Here is a 9077-nt window from a genome sequence, read left to right as displayed (position 1 = left end):
CGCAGGGGAAACCTGTGGGTGGAGGAGGGCCTCAAACATCAACACTCGAGAGTGCAGGGGCTTGAGGTAAGGCCTCATTTGATGGTGGAGCTGCGAGGGAGGGAGAGCAATTTCACTGACAATGAGTCAGTGGTCTTGCTCGCCTGTCCCTGCAGCGGCCACCATTAAGTAGGGGTCGGGGAGGGCTGGACAGCTGGGAGGCGGGAGCAGGGAGGGGAGCTGGATTGGGCCGGTCGCACTGGTTGTGCTGGGGGGGAGGGGCCGCGGTGTCAGCAGCGTCGGGGAAAAACTAGCTGAAAAAGGCAAAAGGAAAAGAGAGAGAGAATAGTGCAAATAAGGCAGCAAAAGTTCAAGAAAGAAGGGAGGAAAGACACAGATGACACAGGAGAGTGAAAGGAGAGATTGAGCTGAGGGTAAAAAATGAGTGAAAAACGGAGAAAAGACACAGAAGGAGAGTGAAGGGGGAGCTTGAAATGAGGGGAAAATGACAGAAAAAGTGCAAGAAAGAGTGGAGGATAGACACAGAGGACACAGGAGAGTGAAAGGGGGAGATTGAGATAAGGGTAAAAAATGAGTGAAAAACTGAGGAAAGACCCATAAGGAGAGTGAAGGGGGCGAAAGAAGTGAGGGAAAGAAGTGAGGGAAACAAACGAGTGAAAAAGGATAGAAAAAGCGGAGCAAGAGAATGGAGACAGAGCTCCACGGGACCGCCAGGGATGAGGCACAGGTGAAACCTGCGGGTGGAGGAGGGCCTCAAACACCAACACTCGAGAGTGCAGGGGCTTGGGGGAAGGCCTCACTTGATGGTGGAGCTGCGAGGGATGGAAAGCAATTTCAATGGCAATGAGTCAGTGGTCTTGCTCGCCTGTCCCCGCAGCGGCCACCATTAAGTAGGGGTCGGGGAGGGCTGGACAGCTGGGAGGCGGGAGCGGGGAGGGGAGCTGGATTTGGCCGGTCGCACTGGTCGTGCTGGGGGGAGGGGCCACGGGGGCAGTAGTGGCAGGGAAAAAACGGCTGAAAAAGGCAAAAGGGAAAAGGCAAAAAGAGAGAGAAAAGTGAAAATAAGGCAGCAAAAGTGCAAGAAAGAGGGGAGGAAAGACACAGAGGACACAGGGGAGTGAAAGGGGAAGACTGAGCTGAGGGTAAAAAACGAATGAAAAAAGGAGGAAAGACACAGAAGGAGAGTGAAGGGGGGAGCTTGAAATGAGAGGAAAACAACAGAAAAAGTGCAAGAAAGTGTGGAGGAAAGACACAGAGGACACAGGAGAGTGAAAGGGGGAGATTGAGATGAGGGTAAAAAACGAGTGAAAAACGGAGGAAAGACACATCTCTCTTTCAAGACACTTTCAAGACAGGAGCTGTCAAACGGCGCCTAAGATATTGGCAAAAAAACGCTTTTTGAATAGAAACGAGGTCCCAACTATAGCTATATATATATATATATATATATATATATATATATATATATATATATATATATATATATATGAATCTAACAAGTCTACTCAAAATGGTTGCATCTTGAGGGTTTCAAATGTCTTTCGAAAAATTACCGGCGCTGAAGGAGGCAGAGCTGCTGTCGGAACTGATAAACATCTGGAGGCTGCTAGTGGAAGAACCCAAGGCATCTGTGTTGAAAATCCATTTGGCAAAGTCTCTGCCACTTCCCCCTGAGGGCGATCATCAACGCCAGTGGATAGACTTGGTTGTCTTCTTGGTAAATCTGCAGAGCCAGCTCAGCTTCTCGACAGTAGCGTCTTCACTTGACCACCTGGACAGCAGCTTTTTCGTGGGCAAGGTGTGCTTTCTAGGTGTAGGAGGTGGGCGAGGGAAGCACTGCATGGTGGACGCTCACCTCAGCATACTGCTCCTGAAGGAACTGGAGTCGGAGGTGGGCCGCTCCTGCACTGCCCAGCAGCTGCTAGAGATCTTGCGAGTGTGTGTCGGGCACGTGCTGGGGTTTCTGCCTTATATCTCGGATCGGTCCTCAAGCGTTCCAGCCCCTCTTTACCAGAATGAGTAGAGTTGTTGGCACCGCAAGGGTTCCTGTCGTACCACCAAGCTCTGCGTACCTTCTCGGAGTCTCCTTCCCGCACGCCCTGGAATTAGAGCTGCACCACGTGGCTTTTTGCACAGTGGCTGGAATGCCCATTGATGCCCACACCAGCTTGATGTGATGTCGCCCGTGCTCTGCTGACTTGGAATATTCTTAACTGGATCCCTGGGACCCTCTGGTATCTTGCCTCAGTCAGACTTCACCTCCAGCTCCAGAAAGTAGTTGCCCCCTACTGCCATGTGCTTAGTGCACACCAGACACAAAGCCATGCAACACTGATGCTTTGCACAATGTCTACTGTACAGTGTTATGCGTGGAGAGCAGCTTGGGCAAAAGGAGTTGAGGGTGTTTGAATGTAGTGCCCTTGCGCTCATCCCCCTGGCAAACTTAGACTAGACAGACCTGTGTGAGTGCAAGTTTAAATAGAGCACATGTAATGTAGCAGAAAATGGCCTTTGTTTAAAATTATTAGCACTGGGGAAAAACGGAAAGTATAGCTCATTTGAGAGTAGATTTTTTTTATAAGCATTATTTAAAAATGTTAAAATCTAGACCAACTAAAATATAGAAGGCTGGTTTTTCATTGTATATTTTCAAAAAGAAAATGGTTGAAGTGTATTGAGTTACAAAAAGGTTTTTTTTTAATGCGGTAGCAAAATATGCTGCTAACACAGATATGTTTGTCCTTCTTCATACCATTTTTCCTGTTAATATGAAATACAAAAAAAAACATTTCAACAGGTTTTAAATTCAAAACTAGTTCCTTTAAATGTGTTTGGTTGTTTGGTGGGGGCAGTGGAGGGCAAGTGAAAAATATCCCCTAAGTCCTAAGTGCTGAGCTTCCCGCATAGACCCTCAACAAGTACAAAACCTTTCCAGTCACTTACTCATAGTGTAGTATGCCATCCATCCGACAGTACCATTTGGCGCCTCACAGTGGGTTATGTAGCGCTATGCACCAGGGTTGGGCTGGCCAATAGAGCAACATGGCAGTGCCAGAAGGGCTAGTCTGACAGGTTGGAACCCGGGCCGGGGAAGGTGAAGCTGGATCCGATAGGGGCCCGGGACAAATGCCATCCGGAGGCGAAGCCACTCCACGCACAACAACCAAATAGCCCGTTTGAAAGAGGACGGTCCCGTGTGAACCCCCCAATCGGGGGGCGAGCCGATGAGGCGAGGGGGGATAAATATGGGCCTATAGACCCAGGCACACATAAAAGCACCCCCCCCCCCTCCTCACAGGTAGAGAAAGAATGCCACCCACCAACACCAGAGGAACGGGCGTCGCAGCCGAAATGGTAGAAGTGAGGCGGAGGGAACACAAGAAAGGTAGAAAATAAAGGAGAAAATTACTAAAAGGTAGTGGAAAGGCTAACACAGTGTCCTTGGGATGCCTCACGGCAGGGTCAATGAGGGAGTCAAGGGCGGCCTACCGCCAAGGAAAAGAGTAGATGTGATGCTCATCCAGGACCCTTGGGATGCCGTACGGAAGGGGTACCGAGGAAGCAAAATGGAAGGACTCAGCCTCATAATAGTAGATGCTCAAGCAAGGTCCTTAGGATGCCACACAACAGGGACTCCCGGGGAGCAGGGAGGGCCAACGAAAGGGCAGGGCAAACTGGACAGCACTTGCAGCCCAGGCAGATCCCAGATCGGTAGCAAGTAGAAGCCTTGACCCGTGAAACAGAGGCACAGATAGGTGGCCCCTCCCATCCCCGGAACTTGAGGAGGCCGGGTCCACGCAGCGACAAAAGGGCTGCAAGTAAAATGAAGTATATTCTCAAGAAAGATTAAAAATAGGTTGAACATGAAGTTTTGCAAAGTATAAACATGTTATGTTGAATTGTTGAATAAACTGCAACCTTTTTTGGCACCAAAGCACTGTGTCAGTGGCTTGATTTGAGGGACACGGGGCCACAGTTGGTTTAAAGCAAGGGAGGGGAGGGGTAACTCGACTCCTGGAGGGAGTTAGTGTGTGGGCTGTTTAATTTACTTGTTTGTAGGTCTGGTTTATGGGCGAGAGGGACGGTTTTTACGGTTGATTTCCCTGATATAATTACAAACATTCCCCGCAGCAAGCAAAAATGCATGCAGTATCCTGTGCCATGCAAAACATTTATACAGCGTGTCTTTACGAGATGAAAACTGCCAGATTGCAAATGTGGTCAACTTTAAAAAAAAATTCTAGCTACCTGATTTGCTTAAAGGGACCATTTTTATTGACCATTTTTATTTTGGTGCTCAGGCCCAGCCAGTTCTAGGGGGCAGATTTAAAGAAAGTGCCGCAGCGTAGCACCGCAAGCCCTTTGGGTGTACCACGCTGCGGCACTGTCAGAGCATAGGAGTGCGACATTCCTGCACAAAAACAATCACTACAGGCATTTTCCTCTTTCAATCTATGCTGTAGAATGCAGCTCGCATTGAAAGAGGAAAAAACAAGGGGAAATGAAAACATTTCTCCTTCTTTGACCTCGCTACGCCACCCCAACGTTGGCGTAGCATACTGACGCATTTCCAGGTTTACTAATCCCGTAAATCTGGAAATGTGTCTGGTTCCATGGGTGTTGCATGGGAACACCCACAGCAACACCCATGGAACGCTCCTTTCACGTAAAGTGCTACATGTAAAGGTGCCTTATTTACAAGGACAGGAAAAGCCACGCAGGGTAGCTTTTTCTGTCCTTGTAAATATGGGGCAGTGCAAGGGGCTTGTAAATCTGCCCCTAGGACTTTTGAAGACCCGGGCAGAAATGGAACACGTGAGTTCCCTCTAATTTGCACACAGCATGAAATCCCAGGAAGTGCCATCAATTGACTATTGTTGAACAACTTTGCAAGAAGCAATTTTTCTTGGTGTGAATTTCGGTTGCATCTTGTCCTGCGTGATTTCACCTCATTAACTTGAATGCCTCTGTTGTATTCAATCTTTTGATCCTTTCCACCAGTTGCTGCACAGTTAGTTCATAAAATGTCAATGTAAAAAACACAAACAAACAAAAATACAGCCTGTCTGTGGGTTGGGTCTTGGCTGCCAAAATCGTCTGGGATTCAAATGATAATTAGCGACAGTTGGCATTTATTATTGCCCTTCAACATTCATTTTATTCAGAACAAAAACGTTGCTAAAATTGAGGAAAGAGTTGTAATGTTTTCATGTTAGTTCTTCTTGGTTGTATTTTTTTATAAACAACTTTTTATTAAATTTTTAGAAGGATCGCACTTGGCGCAGTACACAGCTGTTTTGCCTACAACCATATAGGCCGGCAGCCATTAGACACGAACACCATAGGGCGAGGGCCCAGGAAATCAGAGGGCATGCCATATCTCAAGTGTAGAGGTACATGCAATCTCAACCACGGACACTCTCCCAGGCAGCTCTATGTCTACCAATACCTTTACAGCAGAAAAACAAGCACTAGCACTTGCCGGTGCGTCAGGGAGCAGCGGCAGATGAAAAGGTCCCAGCCGCGCCCCATGCAGGCCCCCTTTCTAGTACGATGCAGAGTTCTGGGAGGGCAGCGGGATGTCCCGACCGTGGCGTATTGCCACCATAACTACGCCTAGTGCCATGTCGTCCTAGTCTCAGCCGCGCACAACCGGGCCAGGCTGCATGCCCCCCCAGGTGGCCCCCACTCCCGAGGACCGCCCCCGGGGAGACACCCCACCCCGCACTCATGCCTCCCCAATCACCCAGCAAGAACATCCAAAGTAAAGACTAGCTCCATCCTCGCTGGACAGATAATGGCAAAGGAAGGACGCGCAGCAAGGCGCCCCAGACATACCTCTATATCGCCGCATGCGAACCCTTCAGAACAGTCCCTAAATAGGAGACCAACTGGAAAAATAATAACAATAATGATAAAAAGGGAATTAAATAACGTAAAAGAGAAAAGGAAAAGAAAAGGAGGAGGAGGGTGGGAAAAGGAACGGAAAGAGAGGGGCTGGGGTAGAGCGAGGGGGGTCGACGGGGGGGAAGGAATGTCATCAACACTATCCTCAGCCCATGGAGGCTGGGAGGGCCCAGTATTTCAAAGGCAGGGGTCTCCCCCCGCCCAGAGGGTGGCAGAGGCTAACCCAAATCACCCATCATTCAGCGACCCCCAGAAGCCCCCTGGATCCGCGGGACACAGCGCATCATCGAAGAGCCGCAGGGCCCGAAGTCGTGGTGGTTGCAATCGAGCATGTTCCAAGCGCCCTAGGTGGTCCACCAAAGGCTTCCAGAGTTTCTCGAAGTGAGTGTCGTGGAACTGAAGACGTGCCGTGAGCAGCTCCATCGCCACCACATGCCACAGGCGAGTGAACCATACGTTTATGGAGGGCGTCTCCGCCTTTTTCCAATAGAGGGCCACCGTCTGCTTGGCAGCACTTAGCATGTGGAGGCTCAGGTGCCGATCACGACCCGTCATGGCTCGCGTGTTCGCTGGTCTGAGGCCCAGTACCACCACCAACGGGTCCGCAGGCAGGGGGTATCCCAGAACCCGTTTGATATGGCTTAAAACTTCCTTCCAAAAGATAGCCAGGAGGGGGCATGTCCACCAAATATGGATAAAGTCACCCAGTGCCTGCGTGCAGCGCCAACATAGGGGGGATGTCGTGGGGAACATTTTCTGAAGCCGGGCAGGGGTGTAATACCATTGAGTCATCACCTTGTAGGCCGACTCCTGCTAGGGAATGCTACGTAAGATTTTCGGAATATCCCTCCTGAGCCTGGCCCACTGAGGGGGAGTAACACCTGAGCCGGGAACAGTCTGCCAACGTAGTTGGTAAGGGTGGGGGTCCGGACGCTGTGACCGCTGTAACACCCCGTAGATGCGGGAAATCAGTTTCTTATACGCCCCAAACGTACGGGCGAGCTGTTCGAACGGGGTGAAGGGTCGCGTGGCGGCCCGAGTCAAGGAGAAGCCCTGAATCCAGTGCCGAAGCTGGATATACTGGAACTTGTCGCTGTCCTTCAGCCCGAATTCTAGCTGGCATTGGGCAAAGGATTTTAGACCACCGCCCGCGAAGAGATTCCCAATCGTTCGACATCCAGTTTCCGTCCAATTCGCAAAGTAGGGCGGACGACACGCCGGGGGGAACTGCGGGTTACGTGCAATCGGGGTGTGGGGGGACAGGAAGGTGGTAAGCCCCCGGCGAACCGACACTCTATCCCAGATCTCCAGGACCGTCTTGGTGGGTACGGCCATATAAGCGCTACGATGGCGCGCCTCCCGGGGTAGCCAGGCATGGTCCCACAATGGACGGCAAGTGACAGCCCGATCCATGTGGAACCACACCTTTTCGCTCTCCCATGCCCCCCATTCCAGGACATATCGGAGATGCGACGCCCAGTAATACTCGAGGAGGTTCGGGCAGGCAAGGCCACCCCTATCACGGGGAAGCATCAAGAGCTTATTAGAGAGGCGCAGCTTCTTTCCGCCCCAGATAAAGGCCACCAATTCGCATTGCAGTCCCTGTATCTGATGTTCCAGAATCGGTGTCGGCAACGTCTTTAAGAGGTAGAGGATCTTTGGTAAAATCGACATCTTTACCGTATTAAGTCGCCCGAGCCAGGAAAGCGGTAGGGCCTTCCACCCGCGCAGGTCCTGCTGGACCGAAAGCTTATACTCCTGCCAATTAGCCTGCGTCCAAGTGGCCAAATCTGGGGTCAAATTGAGGCCCAGATAGCGCACGGACTCAGTCGCCCATTGATACGGGAAAGTCGCTTGGAGCGATCGAAGCTCCTTGGCCGGGATCGAGATATTGAGGGCCCAAGATTTCGTATGGTTGATTTTAAGCCCGGAAGTGCCCTCAAAGTCTTGGAGTAGCCGATGTAATGCTGGCAACGAACGCGACGGGTCAGATAAAGTAAGGAGAAGGTCGTCTGCGAAGAGAGCGATCTTATGTTCCACCCCTCAAAGCGATATACCCCGGACGTCGGGAGCCCGTCGCACCATGATTGCAAGAGGTTCTACGATCAGCGCAAACAGCAGGGGCGACAGGGGGCAGCCCTGCCGTGTGCCCCTGCAAATGGGGAAGGCCTGCGTGAGCTGGCCATTCATGCGCACTCGAGCCACCGGCGAAATATAGGGGGCCATGATGCGCGCCACCATCCTCGGGCCCAGGCCCACGTTCTGCAAAACCGCCCGCAGGAACGACCAGTCCACTCGGTCGAACGCTTTTTCGGCGTCGAGCGAGAGTAAGCAGGCAGGAATCCCCCAATGTTTAGCTTTCCCTACTATGTGCGCCACTCGACGCACATTATCAGCCCCTTGGCGGTGCTGGATAAACCCCACCTGGTCCGGTTCAATGAGGTTGGGCATGTGAGCACTAATCCTCTTGGCCAAAAGCTTAGTGTACAGTTTAAGATCCGTATTTAGCAGGGCAATGGGCCGATAGGAGGAGCAAAGGGTATGGTCCTTCCCGGGCTTTGGTATGAGGGCTATTTCGGCCATCGCCATGTCCAGCGAGGGCCCCATCCGCTCGTCAAATGAATTAAAGAGCCGGAGAAGATACGGCTGTAATTGCGGCCAAAAGGCGCGATAGAAGGACACCGGCAGCCCATCCGGGCCCGGTGCCTTTCCCAGCGGAAGATCACTCAAAGCGCCAGCCATTTCCGCCGAGGTGATGGGAGCTTCCAGAAGCTCAGACTGACTCGCACTCAACGGATTCCAAACACAGACGCCCATGGTAGACGAGATCAAATCCGCCCTCGGTGGGTCGGCGGTATACAAGGTCGCGTAGAAGTCCTGAAACTCCTGCAACTTGTCCAATTCCATGACAGCCCACGACCCGTCCGCCCTCCGCAGCTTCGCAACATGGGCCTTCGCTGCCCGCGTACGCAGGCGTTGTGCCAAAACCGTGCCCACCTTATCTCCCCCGGGGTAGTATCGCTGCTTAAGCGCCAGCAGGGCCCGCTCCGCCTTGTTCGTCCGATGCGCCCGGAGCTGACCGCGAAGGATCGCCAGGTGTCTTTTATGCGCCGCCAGCGGCCGTTCTTGGTCCATTTTTTCCAGCGTCTGGACCTCCCGCGTAAGCTTGG

General features: G+C 51.8%; 1 pseudogene; it reads left to right on the top strand.

Annotated features, from left to right (window-relative positions):
• The first annotated feature begins 1534 nt into the window (after positions 1–1534).
• LOC146821599 (centromere protein M pseudogene) lies at positions 1535–2019 on the top strand (annotated as a pseudogene).
• Positions 2020–9077: the final 7058 nt, after the last annotated feature.

Source organism: Triturus cristatus, chromosome 6, assembly GCF_964204655.1.
Source record: "Triturus cristatus chromosome 6, aTriCri1.1, whole genome shotgun sequence".
NCBI lineage: Eukaryota > Metazoa > Chordata > Amphibia > Caudata > Salamandridae > Triturus > Triturus cristatus.
The sequence above is the reverse complement of the archived record's forward strand: the minus strand, read 5'-3'. Positions and strand labels throughout refer to the sequence as shown.